This window comes from Anabrus simplex, chromosome 12 (assembly GCF_040414725.1).
Source record: "Anabrus simplex isolate iqAnaSimp1 chromosome 12, ASM4041472v1, whole genome shotgun sequence".
Taxonomy (NCBI): Eukaryota; Metazoa; Arthropoda; class Insecta; order Orthoptera; family Tettigoniidae; genus Anabrus; species Anabrus simplex.
In genome coordinates, this window is record NC_090276.1 from 383,373 (window position 1) to 397,847 (window position 14,475).

At 36.8% G+C, this 14,475-nt stretch overlaps 1 long non-coding RNA gene across 3 annotated transcripts in view; it reads right to left on the reverse strand.

The window, feature by feature from the left end:
- Window positions 1-14,475, reverse strand: part of LOC136884230 (uncharacterized) — a 222,298-nt gene that overhangs the window by 139,041 nt on the left and 68,782 nt on the right. For 2 of the 3 annotated variants that reach the window (XR_010861318.2, XR_010861316.2), the window contains exons 1-3: window positions 11,891-12,177; window positions 11,605-11,688; window positions 7,502-7,644 (exon numbers count right to left, since the gene is read on the reverse strand). This is a non-coding gene — a long non-coding RNA (uncharacterized lncRNA). Of the gene's footprint in view, window positions 1-7,501; window positions 7,645-11,604; window positions 11,689-11,890; window positions 12,178-14,475 lie in introns of those variants that run through there. The other variant, XR_010861317.2, reaches the window with a different exon arrangement.

Here is a 14,475-nt window from a genome sequence, read left to right on the forward strand (position 1 = left end):
CTTGTTTACTTGGTTTTTGAAGGAAGTGTAGGTGGTAAGAATAGTAGGAGTAGACCAAGGTATGAATATGACAAGCAGATGTAGGATGCAGTAGTTACATACAAATGGAAAGGTTAGCACAGGATAGGGTGGCATGGAGGGCTGAATCAAACCAGTCTGTGGACTGATGACTCAAACAACAAGCTATACACTAAATGAGGATAAATCACAAAATAGCAACCAAAAAAAAATGTTTTACACTTAACATACAACTTGTGGAAAAATCATTCCAATGTTACACAGTGAATTTGAAGTCTTAATTCGAAATATGCATACTTCAAAGTAAACGCCATTTCCCGAATTCAAATATAAGCCTTCTTGTGTTATTTCTGTAACGCGAGGTACGCAATCTAACATACAAAACTTGAAACAACTAGTGCAAGAAGTTGGGACGTTGATCAAAAGATGTCACTAGTAAAGGGTTAGAGTAATGTGTTATTTTAAAGTTTCCTAAAATGACAGGATTTATTTTGTGTGTGTGTGTGTGTGTGTGTGTGTGTGTGTGTGTGTGTGTGTGTGTGTGTTTTGCAACAACTATTTCAAGAAGTTTGGACTTTTCTCCATAGATGTCTCGATTAAAGAACTGATGTCATGCACTCTGGTGCAAGGTGAAATAACTAGAAATTTAAAGAAATTGTGTGTTTATAGGTTTTCTGAACTGAATTGACTTTCCTTATTTTTGATACTTCAAAGGCGGGTACAGACATGCGCGCCAAACTTAACGTAACCACGTCGCGTGCCAAGGTTAAACGGGGCAATGCTATGCACCGCAGGTCGTAACGCATAACCTACCAGTGTTCCGCCAGTTGAGACAGTGCATTTTTGAAAGATTTACGCAGCTGCAGCAGCCTATGTTTATTTGCATTATGCAACCAAACTGAAACGGAAATATAGGCGATGGTGGCAAAGCTATAGTCGCGTAGAACACACGGTGGTTCGAACTTGCTGGCTGACATGAAGTTTCAGACAGTTGGTGGGCATTTTAAAAATTTTACTAGAACGTCACCTACAGACTTATCTCACAAGAAAATGGATAATTTCACAGTGATGAGGATTCTCTTGGCAGCGACTTCAGTGGCGGTGAAGAGGATAATTTAAATGAAAGTGAGCAAACTCTGAAACTAAACAGGAGGGTGAAAGTGATGAATTGGGTATTGAAAGCGAAGGAGATGACGATTTGCCGTTAGCAAAGATTAGACATTTACAAAGAAAAGGATAGCACAGTTTGGAAAAAGAATCCTACGCCAGAATATGTAAGAACTAGGGCAAGAAAAATAGTTTCCATGCACATCCCTACTGTGAAAACTGCAGCTATAGAGGCAAATACTCCTCATGATGCTTGGCTATGATTGATGACAGTATTATTGATGCAATTGTTACTTGTACCAATCTTCATAATTTCTGCGAGCCAGAATTATAAGAGAGTTTGCGATGCTAAACTTACAAATAGAGAAGAAATTAAGTAATTATTTGGGTTATTGTACTGTGCTGACATGATGTAAGGTTAATATTTAAATCATTTGATTTCATTTTGCATTCCGTTCTTTTTATGACTCACTATTTTCTCTGTGCTGAAGAAATTTTACAAGCCACATCTTGTGCCATTATTTCTAAACATTTTCTCAAATAAGTGTGTGTTGAAACTTTACAGTTTTCATGACTTACCACTCCTTTTGCATAACAAACAAAATAGACTATATTCTCAAAAATTTAGCAGTTTTTTTTTTCTGTAATTAGTGTAAACTTAGGAAAATTCATCTGAAAAAATGCATATATCAAATTATGCTTCATACTGATGTCTAATGTTCAATTGTGTAATAAAGTAGTGATAGAAGATTAGCCAAAGAGTTGTTTTATGTCAATAAATTACAGAAATCCAAATCACTATATGTCGTTTTAAATGCTGGGGTGTTTAAACCCCGCGCGTGTGTTTGAGTCCTAAAATTTGGCCTGTGTGCTTAAGGGTTAATGAAATGAAACGACGAATGGTTTTTAGTGCAGGAATGTGTCCGAGGACTTCAGCTTGCCAGGTGCAGGTCTTTTGATTTGACTCCCATAGGCGACCTGCGTGTCGTGATGAGGATGAAATGATGAAGACGACACATACACCCAGTAATAATAATAATAACTTAAATGTTTCCACCTTTTCAATACAATATATTCACAAGATTACAAAATTATACGGTACTAGTTTCGACCCATCTAGGGGTCATCATCAGCCGTATTGGAGCAAAGATCATTTGTGGCGAAATCCTAAGACAATATTATTTTAAAGAATAACAAGTGAAATGAGATGTTATGGTAATAGTTAATAATACAAGGAATATACATAATAAGAGGTTTTTAACAAAGAATAAAGTATAAATGGGGTGTTGTAAAAATTATAATCATGGAAATCAGTAAGTTCTTGTATTGAAATGAAATATGGCTTAGGAAGAGGGCTTAAGGTGGGGCTGAAGGGTGCGGGAGAAAGTGTAATTGTCTTGGAAAAGTACCTTTGATTAAATTTAGGATTGAGTTTAGGTTGGCTGCATTATTGTTTCTGAGGAAAGTGATAAATAGATCGAAGAGTATGTTGGGTTTCTCTGAGATTTCATTGAGATTGTGACTGGCATTAAAGTATTGGTCTAGGTGTATGTAGTAATTTTCCATTATGTTCAGTAAAGGGCCCTTGTTTGCTAATACGAGGATGTCCATGTCTTGTTCAATATTGGTGAAATTATGGTTATAATCTTGCATGTGTTGGCCGATGGCTGAAAACTTGTTGTATTTTATTGCGTTAGTGTGCTCGTGGTATCTGATAATGAAGTTTCTCCCGGTTTGCCCGATGTAGGTTTTTTTACAGGTGGTACATTTGATCCTATAAACTCCTGATTTTAAAAAACTGCTGGTCTTGTTGATGTGTGAAGTATTGTATAAAACATTCATGTTCTTATTGTTGGTTTTGAAGGCTATTTTAACGCCTTGTTTCTTAAAGATGTTGGTTAACTTGTAGATATCATTGTTGAACGTGAAGGTGGAAAATGTTAGAGGTTTGGTTATTTCTTTTTTGAGGGTAGTTTTTGGGCGATGTTTGTGTTTATTGATTATCCTTTCTATAAAATGATTGCTGAAGCCGCTGAATTTTGCGATTCCGCGGATTGTGTTGAGTTCGTTTTTTAGATCTTTATTGGACATAGGTATGCTGAAGGCTCGGTGAACTAGGCTGTTGTATGTGGCTCGTTTGTGGGACTGGGGGTGCACTGAATCTTGGCGAATGGTGGAGGCTGTTTGAGTGGGTTTTCTGAAAATTTTATAACTGAAAGAATCTGAGTTTCTAGTGATGGTTAAATCTAGAAAGTTGATTTTTTGATTTGATTCGGATTCTAGTGTGAATTTGATATGAGGATCAATATTGTTGAGTCTTAAGAGGGTGGTGGGTGCGTTAATTGATTTCTCATTCATGATTACAAAGACATCGTCGACATATCTGGCCCAAAAGAGAATGTTTTCGAATTCGTTGTCAATTTTGGTGTATTCGAGGAAGTCCAGGTATATTTCTGCTAAGATACCTGAGGCCGGTGACCCCATTGCCAAACCATTTTGTTGATATATGACATTGTCAAAAGTGAAGAAGTTATTGTCGATAAGTTTTAATATTGTGATAAAGTCTTGTATCTCTAGTTTGCTTAAGTGGCTGTTTTTGTTTAAATTGTTTATAATTATCGGAATTAATTTTGATACTTGTATGCTTGGGTACATGTTTACAATATCGAAAGAGTGGATGGAGTGATCCGGTTGCAAATTGAACTTGTTTAGTTTTTCTACTAGCTCAGATGTGTTTTTAATAGACTTTTTGGATAAGAATTGATAATTTTTTCTTAAGAAACATTGGATGAATTGTGATGTTCTGTATAAGGGGCTCGGTCTATAGTTGATAATTGGCCGGATGGGAATTCCGGTTTTGTGAATTTTGGGAAGAGCTTTAGCAGTGGGGAGTCCTGGGTTCATATGTATGAGTTTGGATTTTTCCTGTTCGGTAAATAAAAATGAAGTGTTTTTAAGAGTTTGTTTAAGTAGTTTTTGAATTTTTTGGGTGGGGTCTTTTTTGATTATGGAAAATGAGCTGTCTGTGAAAAAGTTTTTTGTTTTTTCAATATATACTTTTTTATCCATGATAACTGTTGCATTGCCTTTGTCAGCTTTGGTTATGATGAGTTCGTTGTCTTTAATTTTCTTCTTGAGGGCGTATATGCGCTTTTGTTCAGCAATTTTTTCTTTATTATTGAGGTTATTTGCGGGGTTGGTTAAATTGTGGAGGATATCAGTCAGTTTCCTTTTAACATCGGTTCTAACCTCATTTTGCGTGTCTTCCGGTATTTTGCTGATGGCTAGCTCTGATTCTGTGATCATAGTAGCGGCTATGTTGAGGCTGTTCAAGTTTGGCCAGTTGTGTTTCGGTCCTTTGGATATAGTTAAGTGTTCACTTTCACTTAAGGGCGTGTTAGATAGATTTACAACAGCTGGATGAAACTGCGTACGAACGAACGTGTTACTATTGGAGTTTCTAGTTTGTTGGTTATGTAGTTGGCAGTTTTTTAGCCTGTTGAGTTTATTCTCCAAATTTGACTGTTTTTTGGCTAGTTCGTAGAATAATTTGTTCTCTACTTCTTGATAGAATAGTGTCCATTGTGCGTTTGAAAGTAGTTTAGTCGCTGCGAGGTGAGTGTCGTATAATTTCTGATTCAAAAAATATTTCTTCCTGTACAAGAATTTAATTTCGTCTCTTAACCATATTTTGTTTGTTTTGTTTTGAGTTTTGATGGTTTGAGGTGAAGTCCGATGTTTCTTTTTATTGCTTCTTAGAAAATTAGGTGTCAAGTTAAGTGATATACATTGCTTTAGGAAATCGATGTCTTTGCGTAATTTGGCTATCTTTAATTTTAGGCCTAGATATTGAAAGGCTTTCTGTTTTGCCTGGTAAGCTACATCATTGATGGTTATGAATTTCATGTTTTTGGTCCGTATTGAACAATATATAAGTAATAATAATAATAACTTAAATGTTTCCACCTTTTCAATACAATATATTCACAAGATTACAAAATTATACGGTACTAGTTTCGACCCATCTAGGGGTCATCATCAGCCGTATTGGAGCAAAGATCATTTGTGGCGAAATCCTAAGACAATATTATTTTAAAGAATAACAAGTGAAATGAGATGTTATGGTAATAGTTAATAATACAAGGAATATACATAATAAGAGGTTTTTAACAAAGAATAAAGTATAAATGGGGTGTTGTAAAAATTATAATCATGGAAATCAGTAAGTTCTTGTATTGAAATGAAATATGGCTTAGGAAGAGGGCTTAAGGTGGGGCTGAAGGGTGCGGGAGAAAGTGTAATTGTCTTGGAAAAGTACCTTTGATTAAATTTAGGATTGAGTTTAGGTTGGCTGCATTATTGTTTCTGAGGAAAGTGATAAATAGATCGAAGAGTATGTTGGGTTTCTCTGAGATTTCATTGAGATTGTGACTGGCATTAAAGTATTGGTCTAGGTGTATGTAGTAATTTTCCATTATGTTCAGTAAAGGGCCCTTGTTTGCTAATACGAGGATGTCCATGTCTTGTTCAATATTGGTGAAATTATGGTTATAATCTTGCATGTGTTGGCCGATGGCTGAAAACTTGTTGTATTTTATTGCGTTAGTGTGCTCGTGGTATCTGATAATGAAGTTTCTCCCGGTTTGCCCGATGTAGGTTTTTTTACAGGTGGTACATTTGATCCTATAAACTCCTGATTTTAAAAAAAACTGCTGGTCTTGTTGATGTGTGAAGTATTGTATAAAACATTCATGTTCTTATTGTTGGTTTTGAAGGCTATTTTAACACCTTGTTTCTTAAAGATGTTGGTTAACTTGTAGATATCATTGTTGAACGTGAAGGTGGAAAATGTTAGAGGTTTGGTTATTTCTTTTTTGAGGGTAGTTTTTGGGCGATGTTTGTGTTTATTGATTATCCTTTCTATAAAATGATTGCTGAAGCCGCTGAATTTTGCGATTCCGCGGATTGTGTTGAGTTCGTTTTTTAGATCTTTATTGGATCTTTATGGTTAAAATTCCCGACCCTGCTGGGAATCAAACCCGGGACCCCTGTGACCAAAGGCCAGCACGCTAACCATTTAGCCATGAGCTGGACACTTCTATTAATAAGACTAATAGTTTTTCAAAATCAGGAGTATGTAGGATAAAATGAAACAGCTGTCGTTTTTCTTATGTTGGTCAGAGTGGAAGGAGCTTTAATGTAAGATACTTGGAATATGTCAATACAATAAATTTTCATCAGTAGGACAACACATGGACAATTACAATCCCAAGTTTACTGACATTAAGCAGGATATGGAAATCCTCAAAGTTATGAATAAAGGACCCCTCCTTAACATGGCAGAAAACTGCTTTATACATTTGGACCAATATTTTAATCCAAATTACAATCTTAATGATATTTCCAAAAAACCGAATACTCTCCATCAATTAGAACATGTGAGACATGGTTTCGACAATCGCTTTGGCAAGAACACCATGCTTGGTGTCTGGTGGGAACCGAGCGGTATTGTGTATTATGAACTTTTGAAACCCGGCTAAACCGTTAATGCACAACGCTATCACCAACAAACTATTAATTTAAATCATCCATTGATCGAAAGATGGGCCAGAATGGGCCAAAGACATGGCAAAGTGATTGTTACACGACACTCCACTATCTCACACAACAAAACCAGTGGAAGACACCTTGAAATCGTTAGGATGGGACATCCTTCTGCACCCGACCTGATGCCATCCGACTATCACGCGTTCAAAGAGCACCACTTCAGCAATTGGAACAAGGCTCGACGAATGGCTTGCCTTTCTGGCATGGTAATCAATTTACCTTAAACATGGATGACGTGTGAAGATATTTCTAATAAACAAAAAATGAATTTCCCTTGAAAATTATGTTTTTTCTTTACTACAAAAACCAGCAAAAACTTATACATACACCTGGTAAACATATCCAGTGAAGTAGCATTTAAGTGTGTCCAAAAGTAAACTGGCAACTATGAAGTTTTCCTTACCCGCACCAGTTACATTTTTTGCAGGTCCCAAGGATGAATTTCATCCACTTTATTCAGTTTAATGAACAGCAACATACTAAACCAATCTTTCGTGAGTGGATGCAACCAGAGAGAATAAATTACCCTCAAAATGCCCTTTGTGAAACGAATAAAGTCACAACATTTTGCCTTTATTGGAAGAGCAATTTGACTAGTAAACTATGAAAGAACAATAATGGCACAAGTATGTGGATAGTGTAGTAAAAAGCACTGTCACTATCACAATGACTGAACAAAATCAAAATCTTTGAAATCGAAATGTTAAATTAGAAAATTATAGCAGAAGTTTTATATTATCAACCAAACAATATTGGCACATGAACTTACCAACTTCGCGTGCTGAGGAGGATGACAACGATCACGCCTTCTTGTACATAAACTGTGCTGGTAGTCCCAAGACATTCACGCTAATAACTTGTCTCCCCTTCAAGCACAAGCATTCATGTATCGCAGTAAACAAAATGTTTTTTCTGAAATGAAAAAAAATCAATAAAACCATAAATTCCAACATAACACTTGACAGTTAATTCTGCCACTATTCCTTCTTGGAAATATCCATCTACAACAGTCATAGGATGAGTAATCGATCCCAATGTACGAGTTTTAAATGCTTCGAGGATAGCAGGGCATGTGACCGTGTGACAAACATCTTAAGGAGGAAATCCAAGGAAATGTTCACAGGAGGATCACATCATTTTAACTAGAAAACACTTCAAAATTCAAAGTTGTAAAGGGCCACAAGGTTCATTCAATACGCTAGGAACGACAAGTCAAAATAATTAATAAATGCTTGGTAAAGCTGGAACTGTATAAGTAGATCCAACAGCTTTGTGTGAGAGTACCGTAAAGTGGGGTAACTTCAGCCACTGATGAATAGCAACACTTATTTTCCCCTGCCTCCTATACTGAAAAAGATAAACCACTTGCAAGAACTAAAATGCACGTACAAAAGAATGCTCTATCAACACTCTGTAGTCCAGAGAACATTGGCGGGCTCATTGTTGAGTCAATTTTTTTCGCAGCCCCGACTATTGTCTTGTCTGGTAACAGCAGAAAACAAACTGTTCTCTAGCCCCAGCATTTGATTCTCCATTCCGGTGGTTTATGGAGTCAAAATGTAAGTACGTCTGGTAACTGATCAACCCAATTTGATGCATTTTATTTAAATAGGTTTTTCAGAGAATAGTTTTGTGATAAAAGTTGTTCCCTTCCGGGGTAACTTCGGCCATGCCAAGAACAAAAATCAGATCAAAAATTAGATGTATGGCTTTTCAGGCGTTTGCTCTATTAACCAGCGTTTCGTCTTTCTGTAGGTCTGGCACTTGACTCGTCAGAGTGGGATGTGTCAGACCCTACCCATTGACGCTGGGTGTATGCAGGTGAACTTATCAGAAGCCTATTTAAGAGGCGCAGTCTGATAACTGCATAAGGGAGATAAAACTCCACCATGGAATTAATGCCTGCCTAGCAATTCCAAATGGAAATTCAAAGTTCCCATGGAGGGAATTAGATATTTTTCCACCAATAGAGCAAATCAAAAATCAGATTAAGCGTACCTCTCAACATCGTGGAGTGAAAAAACTGAATCAACTCATTAGTTTCTCAGAAGATGTCACTACAGTAAATTTTGTGATTACAAAGTTGTCAATACTGTGTGGATTTCAACTTTTGTTTTCCACTGATCAAGAAGTGTGGACATTCTCCTTATAGATGTCTCTACTAAAAAACTATGACCATACACTCTGGTGCGAAGTGGAAGAACTTTATTTGAAGAAATTTTGTATTCGTAAGTTTTCTCTTTACTAAATTTGGGTTGGCCATATTAATCTTTTCTTTCCGCCTGTTTTGAACTGAGCCAATCCAGAATTTCTGTAATTAATTTTTGACCAATCATATATTTCTTCTTCAACTTTGAGTGTATTTTCAAGATGGACCAATAAAGAAAGAGGGTGTGGCTTGATTATTCATGAAAGGTCTTGAATCTTCCACGAGGGTATAAAACTGCTGATTGTCTTTTCTCTGGGCCACTCGAAGAACATCTAGCATAGTGCTTGGAAGTGTAGCAGGAGGCGGGAAGCGCCTCTCATCCGGCAGCAGCTCTTCGACAAGGTAATGGCCACTTAACATCTTTATTTCTTGCTAGCTCAGCAGTTTAATCCGCGGGGAAGGTCCGAAACCTTTACATGTTTATTACATAGCAATCTCCCATCGTTTTTGTAAAACTTCAAATATCTTTAACTGTAATTCGGGGATAGAGAGTGCTTTACCCTCCCGAGCTCCTCTTCATATTAGTTTTAGGTGACTACGTTTTAAAACTGGTTTTCTTCCTTTCGGCAATGTCTTAAATTTTTCTTATACGAGTCACCTCCGTAGTTTGGTAATAGCCCCCGTTTCATCGGCCTAGTGCCTCTTAGGTTTTAACCCCTTCAGTGGAGAGTTTTGGCAATCCTCCTGTGCCAGAAAAGTGAGGGTTTTTTTTGGAGGAAATTATTTATTTTTAGGAAGCAAGGAATGAGTAACAATTATTAAGAGAACACATTCATATATCATTCAAGGTTAATAAAATTTTACTTTACACTTTATTTACAGTTTTTACAGTAGGCCTCTGATATGGTTTCATAAAATGTTGGTGTTTTGAGAATACTGTCCTGTGAGCAATACATTTTTATTTCAGGCTTTTGTATTATTCCCATCAACAATACTAACGCAATACATTTCCAAATGATGTAAGAGTTTTCTTCAAAACTGTGCCCTTGCATGCGGAGATTTATTTACACGTTTTTCAATGCACTGTTGGCATAGGGCCAATGAATTTTTTCGTTCACTGTCAAATTTACAACTTCATCCGTTATACATTATAACCAGTTCAAAACACTCAATCACACTCGCCTCTGGTAATAATCCAACCATCACACCAGGATTTCCCGTAAATTTAATTATATCAGGTAGCATACTATCTCCAGGTTTACACTTTTTCCACACAAATGCATATTCAGTATCTACCATCACCTTAGCTTCTGACGTAATATCTTCTGCACTTTCCCTAGAATTACTAAGGTCATCATCTGAAGAATCAATAGAATCATTATCGCTACTATCAGAAATATTAATATCACTTAGAGAGTTATCTTTGATGTAGTTCCTTATTTTGTCTTCAGACAAACTTCTCTACCGTTTCGCGCTCGCCATTTCTGTTTACCTCGTCCAAGGATCATGTCAGCTGGCCAGAGATTGTATATGTAAAGTAGAGAAGATAAGGCATATTTTAGGCCAGAAGCTTCATGAATACAGCTGGAAATCTTTCCGCCATCTGCTGAGAATACTGGAGAACATTTTCCAAAGAGATTACAGTACCCGTGAAATTATTGGGCGATCGCGAAATGAACACTGCAGCTAAACGAGAATTTCTCGGGCGGTGACGTTATGGGCAGGCGTGCGATACCCGAGAAATTCTTGGGCGTGCCACTGAAGAGGTTAAAAGGCTTCATGTAGGAGTGCACAGCATTTTCAGTAGGTTTCGGAATTATTCTAGTGAACTCTTTCAATTATCCCTTAACCGTACCCCTATCTACTCTAATTATGTACGACTCATAAAATGTTTTATGCATACTGTAAGTTAGTAATGGCTTTTTCACTTTAGAAAAAGCCATCGACATGTGACGAAGCCATACCCTACGGCGGCTTTCATCCATCTGTAAATAAATGGTCCCTGTATTTTCAGATTCTGTGTTATAATTCCACTGATAGTCTATACTAACAGCAATGAGCCATTTTCAAGTTTTCACATATCTGTAAACAAGTAGGGTATGAATGTATTACCTCTAACTCGTGTATTGCAGCTTAACATTGCTGAATGAAGAGAACGCTGAGGTTACACACACATTTTTGTCGATAAATATTTACTTCCACTTCCATACACAATACTGTCAATGTAAGGAACTGTCGCACAACATCTATTCCTGACACGGTCAAATGACTGGAAACAGGCTGTTGATTTTCATTTTTTTTTTTCTCTTACACAGAAACTCATTTAATTCAAACTTACGTAATTCAAAGTACAATTAATACTGTCTTGTGGGTATTCAGAGTCATTTGGGGCTACCTCCATTGGGAGGCAGTTATGTAAATTAAAAAACTCAAGGTCCTGAGGACAGCTCCACATGGAATAAATGCTGCCTTCAAGACAATCTATAAGACAGATTCACAGAACACTCAATATCTATCTTTACCAGACTACTAGTATCAAATATTTCTGCTCGAAAGGAAGATAAAGTTCAAAGCTACTTACACAAATACCTTGCAAGGAATGGAAACATTTCATTTGTAAAATATCAGAAATCAGCTGTATTCCAGCCTGAAAGCAGAACCAAAGCAATCCCAATATTTCATACAGAATATAAATGACGACATGGACAGAGTCCAAAACTTACCAACACAGTCACCAGTTCATAGTCAGTGTTTTCTCTGAGGACAGCTTAATATGGCTGCAGAATAAATGCTGTCTGCAGGACAATCTGTAAGGAGAGAGATTCACAGAACTCATAATATCTGTGTTTACCAAACTACAACTACTCTTAAATATTTCTCTCAATTTTCAATGCTACTTTTCTGAACTAAAAGAAACACCAGTGTCTAGATATGAACAGTGCTATGTAACTTTTTTAAATTACAATCCTCCCTTTGGAAGGAAGTGTGACATAGTTGAGAGAGACTCACCTATACCATCACGATGATTTCTTCCTCTTCAACAGATGATGCCTAGCTAAGCCACTCTTCACAACTTCTCCCTTACTGATGCTTCTCCAGCACATCTGAAACAGAGCTTAAAATATTGCTATCAGCCTGATTTTATACTTTATTGCTGCTTGACCAAAAGTCCAAGGGTTTGCAAGGCTTTGTTAATAGGATGGAGAGGATTGTATCCCAAACAGTGCTGGCCAGTGGCAGGAAACTCTGCTAGACGATGAATTTCATAAAATTGGTTACTTAGGGTATATAGCAACATGTCCTTCACCCAAAGCGTTAGCACTTTAATTACTCTGAGAAAAATACTTGAATGTATACTTGCAGTGTGATATATAAGATATGAGTAAAACATCTTTCATTAGAAAGATGACATCCTCAGGGCAACATTATCAGCCGTGTCAAGCAGGACTGCACCAAGAAGTAATGGAAGTGTAGAGTACCAGTGACAGGTCTGGTAATGCATTACAAGATAATCCTGTGTTACAGTTTCATAATTTAATTAATGTGTACTACATGAAATTAAATTATCTGATACTGACATTTGAGAATAATTGAATTATTGATTCATGAAATTCTACAATTTACAAATTATAGATCAACGCTTTCTCGGTCTGCACGAAGGGACATTATCTTTTTGTTTCTTGTAATATCAGTAAACCAAAAGACCCCTTACTAAGAGTTTGTAAATAGGCTTTGTTGTCCCAAAAGCTGTTTCTAGAAAATCTGGCTATGTAACATAGCAGACATAGAATGAAGTGTTGTGCAGAATATGCTGGAACATTCCACATTTCTTCAGAATTATCCAAATTGCTTAAAATAGCCAGATTGCTCTATGGTAACTCTGAACGTTCCAGACGGTTCTCCTTTCCTTCAGAATGTTCCTAAATAATCCTGATTTGTACAGAATTTGTAAAATGGTCACCAATATTTTGGCATGTCACTGTTTCAAGAAGTACCTAGAATATTTAAAGTCAGAAAGCTTTATGTAGTTGAAGAATGTTCCAGAAGGTTTAGGTCCTGTTTAAGGTACAGTATATATAAAGGAGCCAGCCCAGCATTTGTATTGCACAAACCAAAAAAGGCAACACTTCAAAAGTACCGTAACAAATGTCTAAGACTTCTCAAAGTTGTGTGTGCCCATTCAGTTACTGAACTTAGTGATGTTAATATGATTGTATTGTAACTATAGTTTTCCGATTGTTTTCAGCAGAATGAGCGTAGGTAATTGATGAATATAATATACTAGAGATTTTGGACATTGGTATTTATGCAAGTTATTGTGGCAATTTATTACTCCATCAGTGACTATTGGAAGGTTAATAAATGATGTTTCCTTACTATTCCCTTTCATTTGTTTTCAGTGGATACTTCTTTAAGAATATAATCGTATGTAACCAAACATATTTTACTTTCTCACAGATATACACATCCAGTACGTGATGCTTCATTTTCTTTACTTGTAGTCCAGGAGGATGCAAATACTGAGAAGGAGATTTCTCCAACAATTACCATTTGAAGTCCTGGAGGTAGAACAATTCAGAAACTGGTAATTTCAAATGATCTGAATACATTGTGAGGGGTACTGGTTGTTGATTTACTGATGTTCACTGAGGAACATGAACTGTTGATATTAAATATTAATCCTCCGATGGTTTACTAGTACACTCCATTACACTTGCCATAATTATAACCACCAGTGTAATCTCAACTAAATTATTGGTCAATTTATCATTGAGGTGTAATGTTTTACCCATTCATTTTTCCAACTCTGTCGACAAGGATACCTCAATACCTACTGTAGGTACACAAATATGCAGCGTTTCCAATTCCAACAGAATTATTGTTGCTTAACAACCTGTGAATGAGTGTTGCATACTGTCCCTAGATGACCTATGGGCTACAGAAATCCTGGGATGACCTGGGCAAAGCAGACCTTGCAAATATCATCTTAAAGAGGTGCTCTCCCTCTGAACAAGATGTGTGGAGCAAGTTACAGTGTGTGCTACTGTATCAATACCAGTTTGGTGGGCCGAAAAAACATTTTTTGCTCTTCATCATAAATCTCATGGATGATTAACATAGAGCTGTTTTCATTACTCAATATTTCTCACTGAGAGAGTATTTTGCTCCATGTCACTGAGTGGCCACTTGAAGGCAAGTCCCCTTAGGGTCCCTTCACCTGTCTTTAGAGACAGGCACGTTCCACGTTTCTCGGCCATGGTCTGCGGTGACCTGATATCTATAGTTATAATGGACAGCTGTGCGTAGTGGAAACGTGTTGGACTGGTATTCATAAGGTTGTACGTTGGAACAGAGAAAACAAATGCTTGTCTCTCTTTCATGACTTATTTTAGTAATTAACACCAAGTTCACGTATTGCCAACAATTATTCCATTCCTTCTACAAAATTGTATTACCAAATCTCCTTGACAGTGTGCCCAGACAGTTGGTATGGGACACATGAGGAAAAAAACACGTTAACAGAGAGGAAGTGATAAAAGCTATGTACGAAAATTGTGTTAGTATTGTGAAGACAAGTATAGGAAAAAAAAAGG